This window comes from Ranitomeya imitator, chromosome 8, assembly GCF_032444005.1.
Source record: "Ranitomeya imitator isolate aRanImi1 chromosome 8, aRanImi1.pri, whole genome shotgun sequence".
Classification (NCBI taxonomy): Eukaryota; Metazoa; Chordata; class Amphibia; order Anura; family Dendrobatidae; genus Ranitomeya; species Ranitomeya imitator.
Window position 1 is genome coordinate 181,581,767 of NC_091289.1, and position 26,097 is coordinate 181,607,863.

The following is a 26,097-nucleotide window of genomic DNA, read 5'->3' on the forward strand; positions in this document are numbered from 1 at the left end:
CTAATATCTCGGTTGATATATATATATTTTTTTTTTACTTTCCCACTATGTCAAGCAAGGCAATAGGTAGGCCTTAGTCTACCAGAAGGTTTATAAAAAAAATATTTTTTAGGAATCTCCAAACTATTTTAAAGGCACAGTCAGCCTGGTGCATGTAAACTTCTGACCTATCAAAATTTTGATATAGCAAATTATAAAATAAATGATCTGTTTGTAAATATTTGTTGTACAAATTGCTCGTGTCATGTACAAAGTAGTCATCCTAAGCAACTTGTAAAGCTAGTTTGTTGATCTGGAATCTGGAGGGGATAAATAAATATTTCAATTACTTCAACATACGTTTATGTAAACTTATGACTAACTATATATTCATGTACATAGCATGCTGTATTATAGTCATTATATCCTTGTACTTAGGGGCAGTATTATAGTAGCTAAATGCCCCTACATAGGGAGTAGTATTATAGTTACATTGTAGGACTATTGGTAGTGATATTAAAAGAGTGTAATAGCTATTATTCTAAGAGAAAATATTGCAGATGTTAATGTTGGTATATTGAAGATAATTAAAAAAATAGGAAATTAATCTGCACAATAAAAAAAATATCCAGAAGTGTTTAGAGAGAATTAGTGTTTAGCACATGAGCCTAAGGGGTATTATTTCTCCTTATGGAGAGTGACAAACCATCTCTGGCTTGTCAAGGTAAGGAGGCTTATTTGCCGTGCAATGTTCCTCTGGGAAATATAATATGCAAATTGCATCTTCTGAGAAAAAAAGAGGACCTAAACTTTATAGCCCCACCTGTTGGAAGTAGCGATCCTACAAGTCACAATCAACCCTTTAAACGAGTCGTGCAATACGACAGCCCAAAACACCGTGTCTGCGAATTGAGATACTGATTTGGCTTTTATCCTAAGGCTAGGTTCACACTACGTTAGTGCAGTCCGTTCAACATATCCGTTAAACGGACTGCACTAACGCAAGTGCCGGCACTTGCACAGCGCTAGCGCAGATGGAGCTTCTGCTAGCTCCATCTGCGCTAGCGGCGAGCTAGCAGTGACGGACCCGGAAACGCTGCAGGCGGCGTCTCGGGTCCAGCACTCAATGACAGCACATCGCTAGCGCACGCCCATTGTGGGCGTGCGCTAGCGATGCGCTCGCCATTGCTTGTAATGGCGGCGTTAACGGACTACACTACACCACGTTATGCCGCGGTGTAACGTAGTCCGTTAAACGAGTTCACACAACGCAGCCTAAGTCATATTGCACGACTCGTTTAAAGGGTTGATTGTGACTTGTAGGATCGATACTTACAACAGGTGGCGCTATAGATTTTAAGTCCTCTTTTTCTCAGAAGAGGCAATTTGCATAGCACATGAGCAGCAGATATGTCTTCCAACGTAATTCCTTTATTGAAGGTCTTTATATCTTTATGTCTGAATCATGTTATGGAGATCATTTGGGGGTCTGTGGGTCTGTTCAGTAATTATAATGTGTCCTTTTATGTCTGTTTTATTACATATTGTGATGTATGCAATAACAGAGAGGTATTTCTATAATCTCTGTGTGGTGAGACGTATGTGTGGTGCTATTTAAACCTGATCTCTATTCTATGTGCATGTTTGACAAAAGTCATATGCAAATTGCCTCTTCATAGAGTAGGGACTTGAACTCTAGTCTCACCTATCGGAAGTAGCAAAGTCAATATCGACCCTTTATCAAGCCTTTTAACATGACTTAGGATAAAAGCCAAACCAAAATCTCAATTTGCAGACAAGTTTCAGGATGTTGCCCCTCCTTAGTGCAAAGCAAAAGATTAGATTTCACTGTATAGTACCTGTAATGTGTTGAAATGTAACGTTTATGTATTTGGCATGATAATCCATTTTTTTTTATATATTATCACTCGGTTTAGACGCTGTCTATTATCTTCAGATGTGTTTAGAGATGTTGTAACCCCTTCTCCCACTCCTTTTGTTGAATTTACAAAGTGTTTTCTCGTCTCTGCGCAACACTGTACCAAAAGGAAAATACCTACAGCGATAAATAAATCACAAAATCCATGCTATTGGCTTGGTTTACCTACTGGAAATAATGGGTCCAATTAGGTAAACAAGCCCTAAATAAGTTTAAGGAAATGGGTAGTAAACGTGTAGAATCAGTCATTTAGTGATATTAGAAACTTTAAAAGTCAGCATGATCTTTAACAATGAATAATTCAGATACAGTTAACTTTTAAGCTCACTCTGCTGCTGTCGAAGCCCCATCTGTTGAGACAACACACAGAGATGTACAATTTCTAGAACTTTTCCTGCTGAGTGACAGCCACAAACCCCTGGGAGATGCGTAACAAGAAATGTGAACATTCCTTCACTGTAGAATTTATTAGAACAGAAGAAGCCATGTGGATCTTCCAAAATTATTTTAAACTATCTCAGGAACTGTACTATGCAGCTTTTACAGTTAAGAAACTAGGATTATAAAGGACTCATACTCAGTATAATATAATATTGGTAAATCTTATATTGTGTCTCTATAGTATGGTGAGTTAATAGTGAACGGCTGTGGAACTAATAGGCTTATCGCTAGACTAAAGGCCCCTTCACATTAAGCGACGCTGCAGCGATACCGACAACGATCCGGATCGCTGCAGCGTCGCTGTTTGGTCGCTGGAGAGCTGTCACACAGACAGCTCTCCAGCGACCAACGATCCCAAAGTCCCCGGGTAACCAGGGTAAACATCGGGTTACTAAGCGCAGGGCCGCGCTTAGTAACCCGATGTTTACCCTGGTTACCAGCGTAAAAGTAAAAAAAAACAAACACTACATACTTACCTTCCGCTGTATGTCCCCGGCGCTCAACTTCTCTGCACTCCTCCTGCACTGGCTGTGAGCACAGCGGCCGGAAAGCAGAGCGGTGACGTCACCGCTCTGCTTTCCGGCTGACCGACGCTCACAGCCAGTACAGGAGGAGAGCAGAGCACAGCGCTGGAGGACAGACAGCGGTAGGTAAGTATGTAGTGTTTTTTTTTTTTTACTTTTACGCTGGTAACTAGGGTAAACATTGGGTTACTAAGCGCGGCCCTGCGCTTAGTTACCCGATGTTTACCCTGGTTACCAGTGAAGACATCGCTGGATCGGTGTCACACACGCCGATCCAGCGATGTCCACGGGAGATCCAGCGACGAAATAAAGTTCTGGACTTTCCTCAGCGACCAACGATCTCCCAGCAGGGGCCTGATCGTTGGTCGCTGTCACACATAACGATTTCCTTAACGATATCGTTGCTACATCACAAAAAGCAACGATATCGTTAACGATATCGTTATGTGTGAAGGTACCTTAATATGCTCAATAAATAACAAAGGCAGTTTTTAAAAGGAACTCTACCATGATAGGAATCGAAACCGCACAGTTTAGTTTAAAAATATTTTACAGTCAACATAAAAGTAAAAAACGCAGAAAAGCAAAACAGTTTGCTTATTTCCCCAAGCAGCTGGTGAAACAAATTCTTTACAGTAGTAGGATATTCACAAGCTTAGATCTTACAGTAGTCTAGCTATGTATATTAGGTACGATCATAATATATAGCAGTCCAAAGAAACCGGATACGAAGGGTGGGTGGTGAGAAGTAAAAAGGAACCTAACAACACTTGAAAGGAATCTGTCACCTACTTTTTCATATATAAGCTTCGGCCACCGCCATCAGGGGCTTATCTACAGCATTCTGTAATGCTGTAGATAAGCCCCCGATGTAACCTGAAAGATAAGAAAAACAAGTTACCGCATATTATACTCACCTGATGGGGCGGTCTGGTGCGGTCCGGTCTGATGGGCATTGAAGTCCGGGTCCGGCGCCTCCCATCTTCATGCAATGACGTCCTCCCACTTGCTTCTGTCGCGGCTCCTGCTCAGGCATACTTTATCTGCCCTGATTAGGGCAGAGCAAAGTACTACAGTGCGCAGGTGCTGGGCTCAACAGGCAAGATATTAGTCAGTGTTTACAGAGACCATTACTGAGATAGGCATGTAAAAATGCACGGTTTAGTTTCAAAATAGTTTATTAGACAGGTAAGTAAAAATAACAAAACAATATGCTTACTTCGGCAAGCAGAGGGTGAAATAATTGCTTTACAGGAAGTGGTATGATATACACAAGCTATAATCTTACCGTCGTCTAGCTACGTTTTTTATGCACAATAGAATAGGAAGGAAGGTGGCAAGGTCGAGAGGTGAAGTAGACTCTGAAGACAGGTAGTATGAAAGAAGAGGAGATACTCAGATGAAAGAGTTATCAAAACAGATCTTTAGTGGGCAAAGCGTCACAGAAAACTTGGCGTATTTAGCTACATAATCCATGGATGCCAAGTTAATAAAATCTGTTCTAGCATCATGTATCTCTTCATACATCATCATATAGTAAACCCAGTAAATCATGGCTGATGCTTACAATGCAGTTTTTCCACAGGGCAGCAATGTGAATACATGCAGCAATGCACATACTGTATATCTTGACAGTTTATGCATTTGATTGTGAATGGCAATTTATCTCCAAGAAAAAACACTGTAGAATTCAGTGGGAAGTGAATCCAAAGACATTAGATAGTAGTTTATTTGCAGTATGTAGAGACTATAATGCATGACCACCAGATATAAATTAGAGAATCAACTACAAAGTTATGGGAACTTAAGCACAATCCAGAAGAGTAAGGCTGGGTTCACACTTTGCGGTTTTTACCGCGGAACCGCCGCGATTTTGATGCTGCGGGTCCGCAGCAGTTTCCATAGCGTTTACAGTAACATGTAAACCCTATGGAAACCGCAAACCGCTGTGCACATGCTGCTGGAAAAACCGCGCGGGAACGCAGCGGTTTAAAACCCGCAGCATGTCACTTCTTTGTGCAGAATCGCTGCGATTCTGCACCCACAGGAATACATTGAACCGTTTACCTCTCGCATGGGGCTGTGCCCACGTTGCGGGAGGTAAGCGGATAATGTGCGGTTCCTACCCGGGGTGGAGGAGAGGAGACTCTCCTCCAGGCCCTGGGAACCATATTTGGGGTTAAAAAATAAAAAATCTGGTTATACTCACCCTCTGAAGTCTCAGCGCTGCACGCGGCCGTCCGGTCAGAGTTGCTGTGCGACCAGGACCTGCGGTGACGTCGCGGTCACATGACCGTGACGTCACGAAGGGTCCTTCTCGCATAGCATCTTTGGAACCGGACCGCCGGGTGCAGCGTCGAGGCGATCGGGACGTCAGAGGGCGAGTATAACCAATTTTTATTATTTTTAACATTACTATTGATGCTGCATATTGCTGCATATGCAGCATCAATAGTATAGGCGGAAACCCGCAGCGGAAACCGCGGAACAAACCGTGATAAATCTGCAGGGAGAACCGCAGTTGTTTTGCCCTGCAGATTTATCAAATCCGCTGCGGGAGAACCCGCAGAAGGACAACGCAAAGTGTGAACATAGCCTTAGTGTATATACGATGTAATATTTGTTGTACCACGTATGTGCTGTGGAAGATTCTTCCTTTCAAAACCGTTGTGCAACAGTGATGCTTGGTTTGTTCCGGGGTCAGACAAACAATTCTTGCAACCTTTGCAGCTACACAGAGGCCCAAGAGGTAAAGGGGCTACCACCACCTCCAAAGCAGCAAACAGCTCCGGTCATAGACAGAACTATTGGCCTGAGTGATTTGCATCAAGACATGGAGGCATGAATCAAACTTGTTAATGAAAGTAGAGTCTGCGAGAAAAAAAAAAACTCACAGAATTCAGATGTTACCCATTTCGGTCCAATTTTCACTGTTTGTTAGAAGCATGAGAAACCTCTATCAGTTTTATTTTTTAGCATACAAGAAAAAAACTTAAGTGATGGTAAGAACTGACCGAACACTGGAAAAAAAAAATCTGATCCAAAACAATGATGAAAATAGGTTATTATTTTTGCTTACGATGAAAATCACAGATGTCTCATTTAACCACTATTTGTGTCAAGTTCACTTCAGGTATGTAAAGATAGATCTGTCTTAACATTCATCCAATATAGAAAATATGTTGCACTAATATTGGAATATATTTTGTTCCCTGTTACTTATATAGGTTAACACATTTTTCAGCGCAGTTCCAAAACTCACATCACGACAGATTAGTGATGAGCGAATATACTCGTTACTAGAGATTTCCCGTGCATGCTCGGGGGTCCTCCGAGTATTTTTTAGTGCTCGGAGATTTAGTTTTTATTGCCGCAGCTGAATGCTTTACATCTGTTAGCCAGCATAAGTACATGTGGGGGTTGCCTTGTAGCTAGGGAATCCCCACATGTACTTATGCTAGCTAACAGATGTAAAGCATTCAGCTGCGGCAATAAAAACTAAATCTCCGAGCACTAAAAAATACTCGGAGGTCACCCGAGCGTGCTCAGGAAATCTCGAGTAAAGAGTATATTCGCTCATCACTATGACAGATATGATACAGCACTATACATTTTTTCCAGCAGATAAAACAAATTGCAAAACTGGAGTAGTATTGCAAACCTAAAAGAGTGAAGTTGCAAATTAATAGCTGCTAGTCTGTCTAGTTATGCAAATCTTCTCTGAATGCAAAATTTCTGTTGCTAATAGATTTAAAAAGTCCATTGACCGATGCGACACAAGGCACAAATACATGGCGCTAATCAAAAAAACTTAGACACGGATTGCATTGATGTAAGAAGATTCTCATGTGCTTCTCCAGAAATGACTGCTTTGTCTTTTTTTAATTACATACTTGGCAAAAGTTGACTGATTTAAGTAATATGTAATATGCAAAACCAAATAAGTGGCATATGGGGGGACAGCAGGTATGGTTACCCTTTTAGGGTATGTTCACACTGGGCGTTTGTGCTTCTTTTTTTTCTGCAGCAAAACCTGATTTCTTGGCAGGAAAGAAGCTGCGTCAAAAACGCAAGTTTAGGTGCGTTTTTTGCTGCGGATTTGGTGCGGTTTTTTGTTGCGTCTTTTGGGCTAACTTGTGTCTCTTTGTCCATGCTAATGTCCATGACTTTTCTGCAGAAAAAAAACTGCAAATAATGTTACCTGTGTTTTTGCTGCGTTTTGTCAACACCCATTCAAGCCAATGGGTGAAAAACGCTGCAAAAACGCTTAAAGAAGTGACATGCTCTATGTCCAAAAAAGCAACAAAGCACAAAATCCTGATGACAAAAAAAAAACAATGTGTGTGCATGAGATTTCTGAAATCTCATAGGCTTTGCTGATACTGGAAAAAGCAGTTGAAAAGTAGCATAAAAAGGCAGCAAAAAAACGCAGCAAAAACGCCCAGTGTGAAGATACCCTTATAGTTCTATATAACTCAAAGGTTGCACAGGCTGTGCGTATGAGGCCTTCTGCAATGTCACCAATTCTGCTTGCTATTGAACTAATTTTATAACAATACCATCGGCAGCAGTTTCTTGCACTGTTATGGAAGTATTCATTCTTGTATTTGTAGGCTAGTAATAATTATGCCTTCAAAAATAGAGCGTTTCAAACAAACAAGCAAAATTACGCTAAATGTGTTAGGATAAAAAAAAAATCAGGTATTCTGTATAATATCATTAATAGTTTAAAGTAAAGCCAATTAAGAGGTGGAATAAAATTACCAAGTGACTAAATGTGCCAAATTTATCCTCCAGGAATAGCAAGTGTGATAAATTTAGAGTATCGAGTCTAAATCAAACCTGCCTATGTATAAAGCCGTGTTGATAAATCTGCCCTATTTTCCAAGAATGTAAAGTTCACAAACGTCAGTGGTCGTTGGTAGTAACAATTGTACTATTTCCTATTCAAACTAATGCACACTTACATTGTCATTATGTGATACAGCATTCTATACTGACTCTTAAAGTGGCTCAAAACAGTACTGCTCCTTTTTTATAGTTAACTGAGGTCAAGTAAGTTTTAAGGGAAAGAAGAGCTACCCAAGTCTGGTCAAATTTGGATTTAGACTTGGTGATGTAGATATTATTTAGGTTCTCCACTTTATTTTAACAGACAAATTTGAGGCATGATTTTGGGCCACTTAGGCCGGGTACCCAAGATCTGGAACTAGCAGCGCTGTGGACGCAGCATATTTTCGCTGCGGCCAAAGTACTGAACGTAGGTAAATCCGCATGTGCTCAACGAACCATGCGGATTCACCGTATTCAATAACTTCTGTTGATGTAATTTGTCTTGGGGAGACTAGCGTCTCCGCAAGAGAAATTGACATGCTGCGGTCTGGAAAGATGCACTGCTTGTCCAGCTCCGTGGGTGATCCGCAGGAGTCTGCGGACACATAGAGGACATGGGATTTCCTGAAATCCCATCCACTATGCTGTCACTGTTGGCCGTTTCAGGTTTGATGCTGCACACATACCCTAAAAGAGAGTCTGTTAGAGCAGATTGACTGTTCAAACCAAGTACTTGCTCAATGCACCACGGCATGGCCAAACATTTAAGCTCACCTTCCCACCTACTTGTTTCCCACCTATCTATGCCCGTATATGGCTCTATAAAGCCAGGGCCATCAACCAAAGAAGAGGGTGGGTGGGGGGTGGATATAGAGGTACGGCTAGGTTCACATTGCGTTATGGCGGTATGTTTAACGGACTACGTTACACCGCGGCATAACGCGGTGTAACGTAGTTCGTTAACGCCGCCATAGACTGCAATATCAGACACATCGCTAGTGCACACCCACAATGGGCGTGCGCTAGCGATGTGCCGTCATTGAGTGACGGACCTTGAGATGCGGGCTGCAGCGTTTCCGGGTCCGTCACCGCTAGCGCAGATAGAGCTAGCAGATGCTCTATCTGCGCTAGCGCAAAGTAACGCCGGCACTTGCGCTAGCAGCAGCCCGTTAGCGTATGTGCTGAACGGGCTGCTGCTAACGCAATGTGAACCTAGCCTAAAACAAGTATATATAGGAAGATGCACTTAATTGTTTCGCAACACCAAGGGGGCACCAAGCACCCTTGCTTGGTTTGAACAGTGATTTTATGCTCACAGAGTCCCTGTAATAGATAGGTATTACAGGTTCTCCTCCTGTATTTGTTAGTCTAGCCTTTCTCACAGACTGCTCAGCTTTCCTGTTCTCAAAATGCCAGTTGATGAAGCATGTGAATAGAAGCAGAGTACGGAATAGAAGCAAACTAGCTGGTAAAGTAAATAAATATGAGAGCACAATGCAAAAAAGATAATATATAAAAATACTTATGTAACAGTGAGAACCAGAAGACTCACAGAAGGAGCCCTGCAGACGAGGATGGGAACAAGGAGCCATGCAGAAAAGGATGGGGATGAGGAACCATGCATACCAGGATGGGGATGACGAACCATGCATACCAGGATGGGGATGAGGAACCATGCATACCAGGATGGGGATGAGGAACCATGCATACCAGGATGGGGATGAGGAACCATGCATACCAGGATGGGGATGAGAGGACAGTGCATACCCGGCTTATACTCGAGTCAATAAGCTTTCCCATTTTTTTGTGGCAAAATTACGGTAGGTGCCTCGGCTTATACTCAGGTCAGCTTTTACACAAATACAGTGTGGCAAAAAAGTATTTAGTCAGTCAGCAATAGTGCAAGTTCCACCACTTAAAAAGATGAGAGGCGTCTGTAATTTACATCATAGGTAGACCTCAACTATGGGAGACAAACTGAGAAAAAAAAATACAGAAAATCACATTGTCTGTTTTTTTAACAATTTATTTGCATATTATGGTGGAAAATAAGTATTTGGTCAGAAACAAAATTTCATCTCAATACTTTGTAATATATCCTTTGTTGGCAATGACAGAGGTCAAACGTTTTCTGTAAGTCTTCACAAGGTTGCCACACACTGTTGTTGGTATGTTGGCCCATTCCTCCATGCAGATATCCTCTAGAGCAGTGATGTTTTTGGCTTTTCGCTTGGCAACATGGACTTTCAACTCCCTCCAAAGGTTTTCTATAGGGTTGAGATCTGGAGACTGGCTAGGCCACTCCAGGACCTTGAAATGCTTCTTACGAAGCCACTCCTTCGTTGCCCTGGCGGTGTGCTTTGGATCATTGTCATGTTGAAAGACCCAGCCACGTTTCATCTTCAATGCCCTTGCTGATGGAAGGAGGTTTGCACTCAAAATCTCACGATACATGGCCCCATTCATTCTTTCATGTACCCGGATCAGTCGTCCTGGCCCCTTCGCAGAGAAACAGCCCCAAAGCATGATGTTTCCACCACCATGCTTTACAGTAGGTATGGTGTTTGATGGATGCAACTCAGTATTCTTTTTCCTCCAAACACGACAAGTTGTGTTTCTACCAAACAGTTCCAGTTTGATTTCATCAGACCATAGGACATTCTCCCAAAACTCCTCTGGATCATCCAAATGCTCTCTAGCAAACTTCAGACGGGCCCGGACATGTACTGGCTTAAGCAGTGGGACACGTCTGGCACTGCAGGATCTGAGTCCATGGTGGCGTAGTGTGTTACTTATGGTAGGCCTTGTTACATTGGTCCCAGCTCTCTGCAGTTCATTCACTAGGTCCCCCCGCGTGGTTCTGGGATTTTTGCTCACCGTTCTTGTGATCATTCTGACCCCACGGGGTGGGATTTTGCGTGGAGCCCCAGATCGAGGGAGATTATCAGTGGTCTTGTATGTCTTCCATTTTCTAATTATTGCTCCCACTGTTGATTTCTTCACTCCAAGCTGGTTGGCTATTGCAGATTCAGTCTTCCCAGCCTGGTGCAGGGCTACAATTTTGTTTCTGGTGTCCTTTGACAGCTCTTTGGTCTTCACCATAGTGGAGTTTGGAGTCAGACTGTTGAGGGTGTGCACAGGTGTCTTTTTATACTGATAACAAGTTTAAACAGGTGCCATTACTACAGGTAATGAGTGGAGGAAAGAGGAGACTCTTAAAGAAGAAGTTACATGTCTGTGAGAGCCAGAAATCTTGATTGTTTGTTTCTGACCAAATACTTATTTTCCACCATAATATGCAAATAAATTGTTAAAAAAACAGACAATGTGATTTTCTGGATTTTTTTTTCTCAGTTTGTCTCCCATAGTTGAGGTCTACCTATGATGTAAATTACAGACGCCTCTCATCTTTTTAAGTGGTGGAACTTGCACTATTGCTGACTGACTAAATACTTTTTTGCCCCACTGTATATACAGTAGTTGATTACCGTTAATGTGTTGAAACAGAGATTAGATACAGATAAATACTGGTATGTTGGAAAAAGTGACGACAAAAAATATAAAGCATCAGGAATTGATGGTCATATTATTTTTTTATTGCAGTGTGTCCTTCTTATTTACAGCCAGTGTTTCAATTGTTTTATTTGGATACATTGCATTTTGCCAGCTAGTTTTTCCGTTTTCCGGTAGAATTCCATTTTTGCACACTTTTCAAGTATCGGTTTTGTAAATATTTTACTCTTTAGTCAGTATATAGTTGTAGAAATATTGCTATACATTTATAATTTTCATCTAATTTCCGCAAATGGCAGCAAATAAAATCAAAGTGCTGATTTCAATTATACACCGTGCATAAACTTTCAAAGTGATATGTTGCCTGGCGTTCACAGTGTGCTATTTTGGGGTAAGTATGTTTATTCACATTTTGAATTATTTCGTACATTTGTGGCAATTACGTCTTCACCATCTCTTTATAGTATTGTTTCATTAGAAGTTTTGTAATTCTCTGTATTGTTGTTTCATCACATAGCTTGCAGGGCCTGGCACAAGGGAGGACCCATATACTTTAACCATCACACCTTATCTTTGGGGAGTGTGGATACAGGACACCACTATTTATTAGCACTAATCATTTACTAAGAATCCTTGTCTTTATACTTGCATTTGAATTCATGCTAAAGGAAGTCTGTCAGTAGGATCAACCTTCCTAAGCCATCTATATGTGCTCGTAGGTCATAACATTTTTTTGACTAAAATAATGCCTTAATAGCTGCGATCTGATGTCTTATTCTCAAGAAATCCATGTTTTCCTTATATGTAACTGAGCTGTTAAGATCTATGGGCCAGATGTAGATTGCCCTGAGAATCTGCCTCCCAAGCTTATTGTAAATGAAAGGGGGCTTTACAAGTGTAAGATATATAGATCAGGAGAGCAGACTGTCAGTTATTACATGTTTCACACTGGTAACACCACCTTTCATTTACTATTCGTTCTGGAAAGAGATTGTCAGAGAGATCCATGTTGGGCCCATAGACATTAACAGCTCATTTACATATTAATACAAATTTGGATTTCTATTAAATAGGACCTCAGATCACAGCTATCAAGGTATCAATTTATTTAACTTTCCATGACCCGCATGCACAATAAGAGGCAAGCAACACCTAATATTAGGTTTACATATGACCAAATTGTTACAATAAAAGATCACACACGTACAAAAGTTGATTGCCTGTGGCCGCTGGACCAGGGTCCTGCGAATCTTTATGCTCAACTACAAGGAATATTGTTGACTCATATTATTATTTCATATTTCAAGTGTTTATTGAACCATTATGAAGTGAAAAGTAAAAAAAGCAAATCAAATGTGAGACCACAGCACTGCAAACATACTAGCACCAGTGGCATCCCCAGCGCTTTTTCTGATTGCTAGGTTCTGCAACATCACTACATTGCAGAGCAATACGTGTGTGATACCGAAGGGACCTACTGATTAGAAGAGGAGCTGGGGTACCACAGGTAGCAGGAGGTTTGTAGTACTCTGGTTTAGCTGTCACAAACAATCAACATGACTACTGGACTAGGGTTCTGCAAATCTTTTTGCTCCACACAAATATTGACATAAACAGAAATATAAAAAAAATATAAGGAACAGAAACAAAAAAGATAAGAAACTCAACCAAGTTGAATTAGCTTCCCTATCAATAAAAATTCAAAATTATAAAGCTTGTGGTGCCAAAAGAAAAAAAGATAAAGAACATAACTCGGAAGATATAAAATAAAGTTCCTGTGCAACTAGGAGTTAAGGTACCTTCACACATAACGATATTGTTAACGATATCGTTGCTATTTGTGACGTAGCAACGATATCGTTAATGAAATCGTTATGTGTGACAGCGACCAACGATCAGGCCCCTGCTGGGAGATCGTTGGTCGCTGAATAAAGTCCAGAACTTTATTTCGTCGCTGGACTCCCTGCAGACATCGCTGGATCGGCGTGTGTGACACCGATCCAGCGATGTCTTCACTGGTAACCAGGGTAAACATCGGGTAACTAAGCGCAGGGCCGCGCTTAGTAACCCGATGTATACCCTGGTTACCATGCTAAAAGTAAAAAAAACAAACACTACATACTTACCTACCGCTGTCTGTCCTCCAGCGCTGTGCTCTGCTCTCCTCCTGTACTGGCTGTGAGCCGGAAAGCAGAGCGGTGACGTCACCGCTCTGCTTTCCGGCTCACAGACAGTACAGGAGGAGAGCAGAGAAGCAGAGCGCAGCGCTGGAGGACAGACGGCTGTAGGTAAGTATCTAGTGTTTGTTTTTTTTTTACTTTTAGCATGGTAACCAGGGTAAACATCGGGTTACTAAGCGCGGCCCTGCGCTTAGTTACCCGATGTTTACCCTGGTTACCGGGGACCTCGGGATCGTTGGTCGCTGGAGAGCTGTCTGTGTGACAGCTCTCCAGCGACCAAAGAGCGACGCTGCAGCGATCCGGATCGTTGTCGGTATCGCTGCAGCGTCGCTTAATGTGAAGGGGCCTTTAGGATATAGGTTATTTCTTTTAGCAACTGAGAAAATGTGCTTGGAATAGCAGCTTTACATTTGAAGTTACAGTTCTACAGAGAAAGCAAACATGTAACAAGCAGTGCACACAGCAGGCAATTACATTTCAATCACTGCTTCAGCATTGGACTAATTCACACCTATTCCTTAAACCCAATTATTTTAATTGTTTCTGTGCATCCAAACTGAGAAAACTGAAAGAACTTTACAAATACCTCATTGTTTTGTGTGGAAAACAGCAGTTATAATGTTGTTTGTCTTCTACTTCATTCTAACCTACCAGAAGCATGGTGGTAAGAAAGAGGGTGGTTATGAAGATAGACCTTCCATCTAAAGAAAAAGGGAAAAAAGTAATGGATCCATTTACTTTGCAGAGTTATAAAGTTAAGTTCCCACAATCACCATATTTTTCGGACTATAACACGCACTTTTTTCCTCCGAAATTTTGGAGGAAAGTGGGGGATGTGTCTTATAATCCGGATGTACCTTAGTCCAGCTGTAGACGTGGTGTCAGCAGCAGAAGTGGAGGAGCAATCACAGGAGTCGGCTGCTGCTAAATCATGTGCCCACTGCTAAAGAAAATGAATATTCACTGCTCCCCACGCCTATAGTCCCTCCCACCTATATGACCTGACACTGACACTGAGAGGTGGGAGGGACTATGGGAATGGAGAGCAGTGAATATTAATTTTCTTTCATAGCGGGCACCCTGTTACCTGCGGCATCCGGCTCCTGCAGCTGCTGGGTGATCACGTGTGCTTGCTATGAAAGAAAATTAATATTTACTGCTCTCCACTCCCGTAGTCTCAGGTATGAAGAGCAGTTAATATTCCTGCAGCTGACCTTGGCGTGTGGGTGAGCATGGCAGTGATATCATGCGCTGCTTACATGCTGAAATCAGCTGCTGGAATCACAACAGGACGCCGCGCTGCGATGGTGCAAAGGGAAGGTAAGTAGAATAGCATATTTTTTTCAATGTGTGCAGGGTGATGGGGGCCATATATACCAGGATGAGGATGGGGGGGGGTCGATGATACCAGGATGGTGCCATGTATACCAGGATGGGGATGAGAGGACCATGTATACCAGAATGGGGATGAGGGGACCATGTATACCAGGATGGGGATGAGAGAACCATGTACACCAGGATGGGGATGAGGGAACCATGTATACCAGGATGGGGATGAGGGGACCATGTATACCAAGATGGGAATGGGAACATGTATGCCAGGATGGGGGGGCATACATACCTGGATGGGGGCCATGTATACCTGGATGGGGATGATGGCCATGTATACATGGATGGAGGACCATGTATACCAGGATGGGGATAGGGGGCCATGTATACCTGGATGGGGGGGCTGTATATACCATCAGGATGGGGGGGGCATATATACCAGGATGGGGGGCATATATACCAGGATGGGGACATACACCAGGTTGTGGGGTATTAGTACAGAATTGGGGGACATTACCCCTATAACACTGTCAACAGGAGATCCCCCCCCCCCCCCCCCCCATAACAGTGCCTCATGACCATATTTTTGCTTAAGATTTCTTTATATTTTCCTCCTCTAAAACCTAGGTGTGTCTTCTGGTCCAGTGTGTCTTATAGTCCGAAAAACACAGTATGTTTTGGTAAGTTTTCGACACAGTATTTTTGTTGAGCAAAAATTGCAACAGTTCGTAAGAAGTGGATGGGCTCTATAGAAAACTCAGAGGCCCACTGTGCATTTTTCAAGCCGTGAAACCTGTACCTTTGGTGCAAGTTTGAAATCTGCAAATTTCAATTTCTCTTGCACGGAAGCTGAGATTTAGGTGCTGGTATTTGGGTTTGACACAATTTTATTAGTTAGTTTTGTCAATGTCATATACTAGGAAGTACCAAAAACAAAGCATCTTTAAAACTTGGCACACGATAAAGAGACAAAATCAGATGCATAAAAAATGCAAGTAAAAAAACGAACTTAAGAACGCAATGAAAATAAAAAACACAAGTAACCTAATTTAGCTAATAGTTGCAGAAATGCTGCAGAAAATCTACAACATCAAAAACTTACCAAATACTCAACTTAGATTACCCAATGGATGAACTGATTTATTCAGTACTTTAGTTTCCAATGTTTTCACAATCAATTTTCCCTAATGACACAAAAGAGAATAGTAAAACCAAAAACACTCAGTTTGAAAAAATGTTGCAGTAATCCGCAAGTGCTAGTAAAAGATGTAAAAAACAGGGTATTTGGTTGATACGTTTTTTGCAAAAAATGTATACTAAGCTGCTCTACCAATCTTCACGGTATACCCTTATCAGAGCAGTCCTAACTAATGTATGCAATCCCTATCTGATGTATTTAAAAACCTGATCATCTGTATATAACCTGTGTGAACAGGGTTCAGAGAGGAAAAATCCATGTGTGCATACAGGGTAGAACAGCTTTTGTGCAGATAAGGGTATACCGTGAAGATTGGTAGAGCAGCTTAGTATACATTTTTTGCAAAAAACGTATCAACCAAATACCCTGTTTTTTACATCTTTTACTAGCACTTGCGGATTACTGCAACATTTTTTCAAACTGAGTGTTTTTGGTTTTACTATTCTCTTTTGTGTCTTCAGGTTTCTTGGTGGTGTGTGAACATGATCATACAGACTTGTTCACTGTGCAAGTAGCCCATGTGTTCCTGTTTCCATAATTGTTCTCTTGTGTCTACAAGACTGGGGAGTTCCACCACTCCTCTTGGGCTATCTGCACAAAAGCTGTTCTACCCTGTATGCACACATGGATTTTTCCTCTCTGAACCCTGTTCACACAGGTTATATACAGATGATCAGGTTTTTAAATACATCAGATAGGGATTGCATACATTAGTTAGGACTGCTCTGATAAGGGTATACCGTGAAGATTGGTAGAGCAGCTTAGTATACATTTTTTGCAAAAAACGTATCAACCAAATACCCTGTTTTTTACATCTTTTACTAGCACTTGCGGATTACTGCAACATTTTTTCAAACTGAGTGTTTTTGGTTTTACTATTCTCTTTTGTGTCTTCAGGTTTCTTGGTGGTGTGTGAACATGATCATACAGACTTGTTCACTGTGCAAGTAGCCCATGTGTTCCTGTTTCCACAATTTTCCCTAATGTAGCATTTCTCTTATCAAATTTATAACATGGATTGTGCTTGTGTCCAGAATGATTTTCCTATGCCCTGATATACAGTCAATAGATTGGATTTAAATAGATAAAGGCACAACAACAAAATTTATGTGTTCTCCATACATGCAGCTTCAAAAAGAGGAGCCTGAGTGTCACGGATCCCTTCTCCGTGGTGTCATTAATTCGTCATGTGCCTGCTCTCACACGTGACTTGGGGTTGTGCCTGCAAGGGTTAATCTATCTCCCCACTCTCAGTCCCAGCTTTCAACCTCTGTTCTATGCTGTAATGGGAGCATAAATCACACACCGATCCAAGCCACACAACCCCGCTCATACGCGCTGCCACCACTCATCGAACACACGGGCGATGAGTCCCGGAACTAACAATACTAATAAAAATATGTCTATCACTCATAAGGCTCACACACCTTAGGCTATGGATTCTTTTAGAACATTCAAGGTTCAACTTGTTAAAGTTTTATACTTTAATAACAAAAGGTTCAATGCTTACAATAAGAAAAAGGTCAACTTATGCAGAACAGTGTCAAAATAAACAGGAGAAACTTACAGAAATTATCTAACTGGTATTTGCTTTTTGCTCCCTGAGGGTAGGACGATGTAGATTGGATCACACCAGCTTCTCAGGCTGCCCCCATCATGTGAACACAATTCTCTGTCTGCAGCCTAAATTTATAACTTTGGTCTGAGGTCAGGTTTCTAGACCGGCCCCCCAGGTTAATATCATAATTGCAGTCTGTTTGATTGGGCACAGCCGCTCTACTAATAAATATATATTATTTTCCTCTGGAGACACTTGTGAGATGGTTCCCAGGAATAGCTAACCCTCAGGCCACAATTAGCAGCTCCCCTCCAAGCACTAGGGGGTGTCAAGTGTTCCTTTCTTCTTGGCCTTAGCTAGACCTCCTGGTGAGATATGGAGACACAATTTCTACTAGTCCCAAGGAAGTACCTATTAACACCTAGGTGCAACTTGCCTTCAGGACAGATGTTACATTATCACTAGTCACACATATAACCCTAGACATATGTCACTACACACATATAGATATAGATATATATATATATATATACATATTTCACCACACTGAGGTAATTGGAAATGCATCTATCACTATAGAATAAGGTTTATCATTCAATATTTTACAAAAAGCTATTTTCAGACACCATGTTTCAGGCAGTTACCATTATGAAAATTTTTCCTCCCTCACCAATAGAGATGAGCAAATCAAATTGCGAGCGGCCAATTCAGTCATCCATGGCAATTAGACTGGAGCTAATGCAACCTTCTCCTATCTGCTGGAGTGATTATTAGGCACTAGATGGTGGCCCGATTCTAACGCATCGGGTATTCTAGAATATGCATGTCCACGTAGTATATTGCCCAGCCAGGTAGTATATTGCCCAGCCATGTAGAATATTGCCCAGACATGTAGTATATTGCCCAGCCACGTAGTATATTGCCCAGCCACGTAGTATATTGCCCAGCCACGTAGTATATTGCCCAGCCACGTAGTATATTGCCCAGCCATGTAGTATATTGCCCCGCCACGTAGTATATTGCCCAGTCACGTAGTATATTGCCCAGCCACGTTGTATATTGACCAGCCACGTAGTATATTGCACATCGACGGAATATACAGCACACAGCCATGTAGTATACAGACTTAAAATAAAAAATAAACATATACTCACCCTCCGTTGAAGTCCTGGCCCTGTGTGCGGTGCACGCGGCAGCTTCCGGTCCCAGGGTTGGTATGGGCGCAGGACCTGTGATGACGTTGCGGTCACATGACCGTGACGTCATGGCAGGTCTTTCTCGCAGGACCTGTGATGACGTCACGGTCACATGACCGTGACGTCATGGCATGTCCTTGTCGCATACCATCCTTGCCACCGGAACCTGCCACTTGCATGGAGCGGTCACCGGAGCGTCGCGAGGAGCGGGAAAGGCGCAGGAATGGAGCCGGAATGTGAGTATATGATGATTTTTTATTTTTTTTAATTAGTTTTAACATTAGGTCTTTTTACTCTTGAGGCTGCATAGGCAGCCTCAATAGTAAAATAGTTGGTCAAACAGGGTTAATAGCAGCGTTAATGGAGTGCGTTACACCGCGGCATAACGCGGTCCATTAGCGCTGCCATTAACCCTGTGTGAGCGCTGACTGGAGGGGAGTACGGAGCGGGCACTGACTGCGGGGAGGAAGGAGAGGCCATGCTACCGCCGGACTGCGCCCGTCGCTAATTGGTCGTGGCAATGGTCGTGGGCGTTTTGCCACGACCAATCAGCGACTTGGATTCCGTGGCAGACAGAGGCCGCGACCAATGAATATCCGTAACAGACAGAAAGACAGACAGACGGAAGTGACCCTTAGACAATTATATAGTAGATGGCCAGCCACCGTAAAAAAAAAAAAAAAAAACACCAAAATGTTGCATTTTCAATTATACTGACACACCAAAATTTGAATAACAATCAATTAAATCACAAAAACAGCAACTGAGACAAAGCCCTGGATGGAACTACTCAATTATGAGACAGATGGAGTCTCTTTCGACTCAGTCTGGTCTCTGTTTTGGTGATGTCCCATCATTTTAGACATCTTTTTAAGTGCACAAGTATGGTCAACCACAGTTCTGTGCACGCCTAAAAAAAATGGACACCACCAGAACAGATGCCAAAACGGAGTCCAAAGAGACTCCATCTGTCTCATTACATAGTGAGTTGTTTCGTGGAGCATTTGGTCTGAATTACATTTTTGGGAGTTACACTAAATGCAGTCATAAGTACTCAGTGTAAAACACGAGATTGTGATCCCAGCCGTATACTGAAAGCGATCAAAAATTTTACGTACCCCAAAATGTTACCAATGAAAACCACTATCTTATCTTGCACAAAACCAGCCCCCACTAAGGTTTGTCATGTTCACTTTAACCTCTTTCCGACATTCGTCGTACATGTACAGTGCAAGTCAGGTTTGGGTGTATGGAGTTGGCTCACAGGATGGGCCCACACTATACCAGGCAGAAAAATCACTCTATGTAAGTTATCTGCCGGTTATAGTCTGGGCTTAGTCCAGTTGTAGAGGTTGTCCAGTCTTTTGCTAAAAGTCTGCAGTCACTCTAATGGTTGGCCTCCCATTAATTGGAAACGTATCCCCTTTTCTATGGATAGGTAAACTTGGTACAGCACTTTTTAACCCTTCCTGAGTTACAATAAACATTATCACTCAAGCTGTACAGTTAGGCCCCCATACACATTAGATGGTAGTCGGCCTAATGGTGCTTCAGCCAACAGCCATAACACCCGACTCTCCCATACAAAAAAGCTCTCGATCAGTCAAAACTCTTATAATTTCTACAATAAAGCCACTACCTGACATGTGGTCATCACCTGATCTCCGGGAGAACAATAAGTCAATAACTACCCAAATATGAAGGGCTTCCTGAAGCAGTTTCAACTAAAAAACTTGGATTTTTTTGCCTGCCTGAAGACATTCAGTGAGCACAAACCCTTATAAGCAAGATCTATTCAAACAGTAGCACACTTGAAATTTGGGTTGACAAAAAACTGCTGTTCATACGAAATGACCTGTATTTTGCAAGCACTCATCCATAGATGTACCGTACATAGTACATACTAATCAAAGGGGGGTTATCCAGTACATAGATGTTAATGGTGTATTCTTATCCATATCAGATGGTTTGGGGTCTGACACCTTCCACCCCCATGATCAACTGCAGGGGTTAAGCAGATGACAGCTCCATACACTGTGTAGGGTTCCTCTCATATAGAAACATCTATGCTCATGTGTTCTAAGGTATCAATGAGGTGGGGGCACCGCCGAGCATTTTTGAACAGGGCACAATTCAGCCTAAGGTCAGCCCTGTTAATAGGCTCAGTGTGACGTTATATGTGTATCAGGTGGGCAAATGAACCATAAAGGTACCTTCACACATAACGATATTGTTAACGATATCGTTGCTATTTGTGACGTAGCAACGATATCGTTAATGAAATCGTTATGTGTGACAGCGACCAACGATCAGGCCCCTGCTGGGAGATCGTTGGTCGCTGAATAAAGTCCAGAACTTTATTTCGTCGCTGGACTCCTGCTGACATCGCTGGATCGGCGTGTGTGACACCGATCCAGCGATGTCTTCACTGGTAACCAGGGTAAACATCGGGTAACTAAGCGCAGGGCCGCGCTTAGTAACCCGATGTTTACCCTGGTTACCATGCTAAAAGTTAAAAAAAAACAAACACTAGATACTTACCTACCGCTGTCTGTCCTCCAGCGCTGTGCTCTGCACTCCTCCTGTACTGGCTGTGAGCCGGAAAGCAGAGCGGTGACGTCACCGCTCTGCTTTCCGGCTCACAGACAGTACAGGAGGAGAGCAGAGAAGCAGAGCGCAGCGCTGGAGGACAGACAGCGGTAGGTAAGTATCTAGTGTTTGTTTTTTTTTACTTTTAGCATGGTAACTAGGGTAAACATCGGGTTACTAAGCGCGGCCCTGCGCTTAGTTACCCGATGTTTACCCTGGTTACCGGCATCGTTGGTCGCTGGAGAGCGGTCTGTGTGACAGCTCTCCAGCGACCAAACAGCGACGCTGCAGTGATCCGGATCGTTGTCGGTATCGCTGCAGCGTCGCTTAGTGTGAAGGGGCCTTAAAAGGTGTCAGGGCTTACAGCAGGCATTGAAGGTTTGAAGGGATCATGTCCGATGGCCACGAACTACTGATAAAGTCGCTGTAACAGGGTTGATTCACTCATCTATAGTCACCAATTATGTATGATAACTGTTGTGAGGCAGTGACAGGTATTATATGCTAGGGATGCTATGTATCCCCCCATGATGCGCATAGAATAATAATAAGCGCTTTACAGATTGCACACATTATTATTGCTGTTCCTGCTGGGGCTCACAATCTATATTCCCTATTAGAATGTCTTTGGAATGTGGGAGGAAACCAGAGTACCCAGAGGAAACCCATGCAAACACAGGGGGGGGGGGACATACAAACTCCTTGCAGATGTTGTCCTTGGAGGGATTTGAACCCAGGACTCCAGCGCTGCAAGACTGCAGTACTAACCACTGAGCCACTGTGCTGCCCATAGAAGCGTACTAAGGCCGCTAGAGTGCACTGCAGTCACAGATATAGCTGTGGTTGCAATGCAGAATAAAAGTACAAGTGTGGTCTTAGACAAGCTATTTGCCCAAGGAAGATTTAAAAAAACACAGCATGCGCTTTTATTTTTGGAGCGTACTGCAGGATGGTAGTCGTGCGGCTTGCTCCCTTCAGGCCGGATCTTACATGTGGCCCATGGCCACAGATTCCATTTAAAACCCCTGCAGCAAAGGGTTGAGTGTGTCAGTCTTGGTATGCAAACTGCAGAGCAGGTGGCTCTGCAAGATTCAGCTTGTGTGAAGCAACACGCAGCCAAGTGAAGCTAAAACGCCTGGCACAGCGGCGCAATTGCCCATGGCAACAGGTCTCGGATACAGACAGTCCTGACTCTACATCTGCGATCCAGAGGATCCCATTTGTTTTCTATTTGTGAGTTACGTTGGACATTAAAGACACTTTGTTTTGAACTTTCCTGTGGTCACTGCCTATCTGTCGCACTGCACCAACCCCACTGCATTACACTATAGCTATAAAAATGTTAGTTAATGACTAAGAAAGATGTCTGGTTATAGCTAGAACCTTCATTTTGGCCACTTGAAAGGGCAGTGTGTATTGCACGAAAAATGCCAGGTCCAAGACAATATAGAAGGGGAGGGAGAGGGATGGGACACCCTCTTAATTTGGTTATAAACTGCAATAAACAGCTAAACAGAAATTTTAAATTATATTTACAGGTATTTATGCTATAACAGCAGATTCTTTATAAGCAATTCTCCATATGTTCCATTTGATACATTTACACATTAGATGGTGGCTCTCCCATGACATTTTAAAATGCGATCATTTTCAAGAGTTCACTGCACAGGCTCCGAATACAACTCGGCAAAACACGATAATTATTAAACAATCATATTCTCTATTTTCTTGCTTTTATACCTGGTACTTTTCTCAAATTACTCTAGGATATCAGAAAGTACAATCCCCATAGACAATGGCATAGAGACAAGAAGGAAAAGAAAATGCTATGTAAATGAATTAAGCGAGTAATTACAATGCAATTTCCTTCTGCAAAGTGACACTTAGTAGTATATCTATCAAACAGTGATATCTAACATAAGTTAAAGGGAACCCATCATTTAGGGAAAAAAAAGTACAGATTGTTTACCGAAACATCCTAAGTACATCTTGGCATTGCCGAACCTTCTTTGGGCTGGAGCCTTCTTATAAAATATGCTAAAACCGTAACAATGCAGTAAGCAACAGTTTCTGTAAACCCTGGTATTTTGATCTCTGCAACAGACTACTCTAAATTAACAATGCAGCACAGATGTTTTCTGAAATAACATGTTATATACCTGTCACTTATGCTAAATGAGCTTTAATTGTTATACATTTGGCAAAGGCTTGAAGGCAAGGAGATTTTATTTTTTAGAAATAAACATTTAAGTTCAAAATATGGAATTTGCAGAAACGTAAACATAATATTCTTATCTCTTATCTTAGTGTAGCAGTGTATTGTGATGTCAGCTGTTACACAGATGATATACCAGGTTAGTATTTGATTAGATAGTGATGTCATTTAGGGAAGTGAGGTCACAGTTTTTGTGTGGCCAGTAAGTGTGTGATTGGATGATGACGTCAGTGTGTTTACAATAGAATACTTGTGAAGTTAGAAAAAAAAAAAAAAAAAACACTGATTGGCAAGATGTCAATTGACAGTAATTTAATAGACTGTGTAGGCCAACCACACTTCCAATCTGCACAAAGAGTAGATCATTCCGTGCACATAGTCATTGTTCTCGGCAGCACATACCCTGTTTACGCAGAAATATGTGCTGTTAAAAACATTTTTATGTAAGATAAAAAATTATGTCACCCGATGAACAAGTGAATTCACTTAGGATACAATATAATCACATGACTAACCGCAGTGAACAAAATGAGGTCAAAGTCTTTGTGAAAGTTTAGTCTGAGACTGAATTATGTTACAGAGTGAATACAATGAGGTCTTATAGTCTGTGGAGAAGATTGGTTGGTGATCCAAAGATGGTGTTACAGAATGCGTGGAAAAAGGTCAATCAGACTATAAAGCATGTTAGTCTGGGATTAGATGATAATGTCACAGAAGTATAGTGTGGTGACAGTCTATGCAGAAGTTAGTTATTGGATATTAAAGTCTATATATTTTTCCACCATTCAAAGAGGATCCATCAGCTATCCATAATATGTTATGGGCTCAGCTAACAAGGTAGATTCTCTAAGCTATTGGTCAGGTTGAGCAGCACTGACTGATACAGTAGAGTGGGACTTGCCGGAACATGGAGCAATGGGAACCAAGACAGGGTTATACAGGACAGATGACAAGCAGAGCAGGAAGCACCAGATGAAACAGTAAAATGTAAGTATACATATGGCAACAATAGATGTATAGGCAATCCAGGATTTGCAGCAGGAAAATGGTTTGGTTCCCATTGCGTTAATGGGAACACGCTAACGGACAGCGTTGCACGGCGAAATTAACGCCGTGCAACGCGTCCGTTAGCGCGCCCATTCACGGCAATGGGAACGCGCAGCACCAGCGTGTGCCATGTTCGGCACGCGCTAGCGACGCGCCGGTGTTTTGTGGCGCGCCGCGGACGCTGCTTGCAGCGTCCGAGGCGCACCCGCGGTCCGTTCCCCGCTCTCGCAGATCGGGGATCTGCGAGAGCGGGGACGTTACCGCGACCCCGCAACGCGGCCCCGGTAAAAACATTGCGTTAGCGCAATCTGCTAGCGCTAAACGGATTGCACTAACGCAATGTGACCCTAGCCTTATTATTGGCAGAGATGTAATAATACACTGGTTATAACTTACAAAGTTGAGGTTGCACACAGACATAACAGATGAATAGGCAAACTTGCAACTTGCCTACGATTAATTATAGATGTATGCAAACATGAGCTTGTAGCAAGGAAATTATTAACTGCATGATAGCAGTGAAATATTGACAAACTTGCTTGCAGAGATAAGGTTCAAAATTAAATAGCAGAAATATGTTGGAAACTGGAAAGTTGCTTGAAGAGATTTTACCTTGATTGCAGAGGTTGAGGTGTGAAAGAGCATTAAGGAGTTGATAAGCTGGAAAATTGATGAAGACTGACAGGTGTGGAATACATTTAGGTAAACTAGATTGAGCTTTGAAATAAACACTGGTAACTGAATGTAAGTCAGAAGTAGCAAGAGAGACACCTGGTTGAAGATGAGCTTTGAAATGGGAAGCAAATCCTGCCAAACACACAGTAACTGTAAGAAATGCTTTCTTAATACTCACACAGCACATGGCTGCCTGAGTCGGCCTGAAAAAGGGTTTAGTGATTATGTCACAGGTGTTTGCTGGATAACCACAGTAAAACAGCATGGACTAGCACAAAGGCATAGGGCATAAGTGAGGGAAAAAAATGCATGTGCCTGAGCTGAGACAGACGAGTGACAAAATACTTATTTTCACCAGAAAATAATAAAATATATTTTTTTAGAATGCTGTGTTGCGCTGTTACTGTTATGGCTTTTAGAAATGTATGAATGAGTTGACAACTGGGCGCTACGGTTCTACTTCTTAGATTTTATTGTCTATTCTTATTAAATATCAGTTTAACATACAGTGTTTATACCCAGCATCCTGATTTAAGAAACCACAGCCATTACAGCCAAGGCTTTTATCATCAATATGTTAACATTGCATTTCTACATGAAATGTCTCAACCACACATTCACCTGTTCTTCCAATGTCATCATTTTGTCTTTTATGTATAAATGTCAACAATGCATGGATTGTTAACTCACTCCCTCATTACTACACATTACAGATATCTCAACTCTTAATTTGAAGGACTGAAATATATCACTGATGCACAAAGTTATTTTGTGCAGTACCACATAAAGGCCACTGGTAATGGTTGACCAATATTACCTGTATAAATTAAATAACAGCTACTAAAATTTACATATGTCTTTCATACATTTATAGTCAGGAT

At 42.1% G+C, this 26,097-nt stretch overlaps 1 protein-coding gene across 1 annotated transcript in view; it reads right to left on the reverse strand.

Annotated features, from left to right (window-relative positions):
* PTPRF (protein tyrosine phosphatase receptor type F) overlaps nt 1–26,097 on the reverse strand; it is a 1,072,658-nt gene that overhangs the window by 1,009,803 nt on the left and 36,758 nt on the right. The window contains exon 2 of the mRNA XM_069738054.1: nt 13,996–14,110. The gene's annotated coding sequence lies outside the window, so the exon portion shown is untranslated. The remainder of the gene's footprint in view (nt 1–13,995; nt 14,111–26,097) is intronic.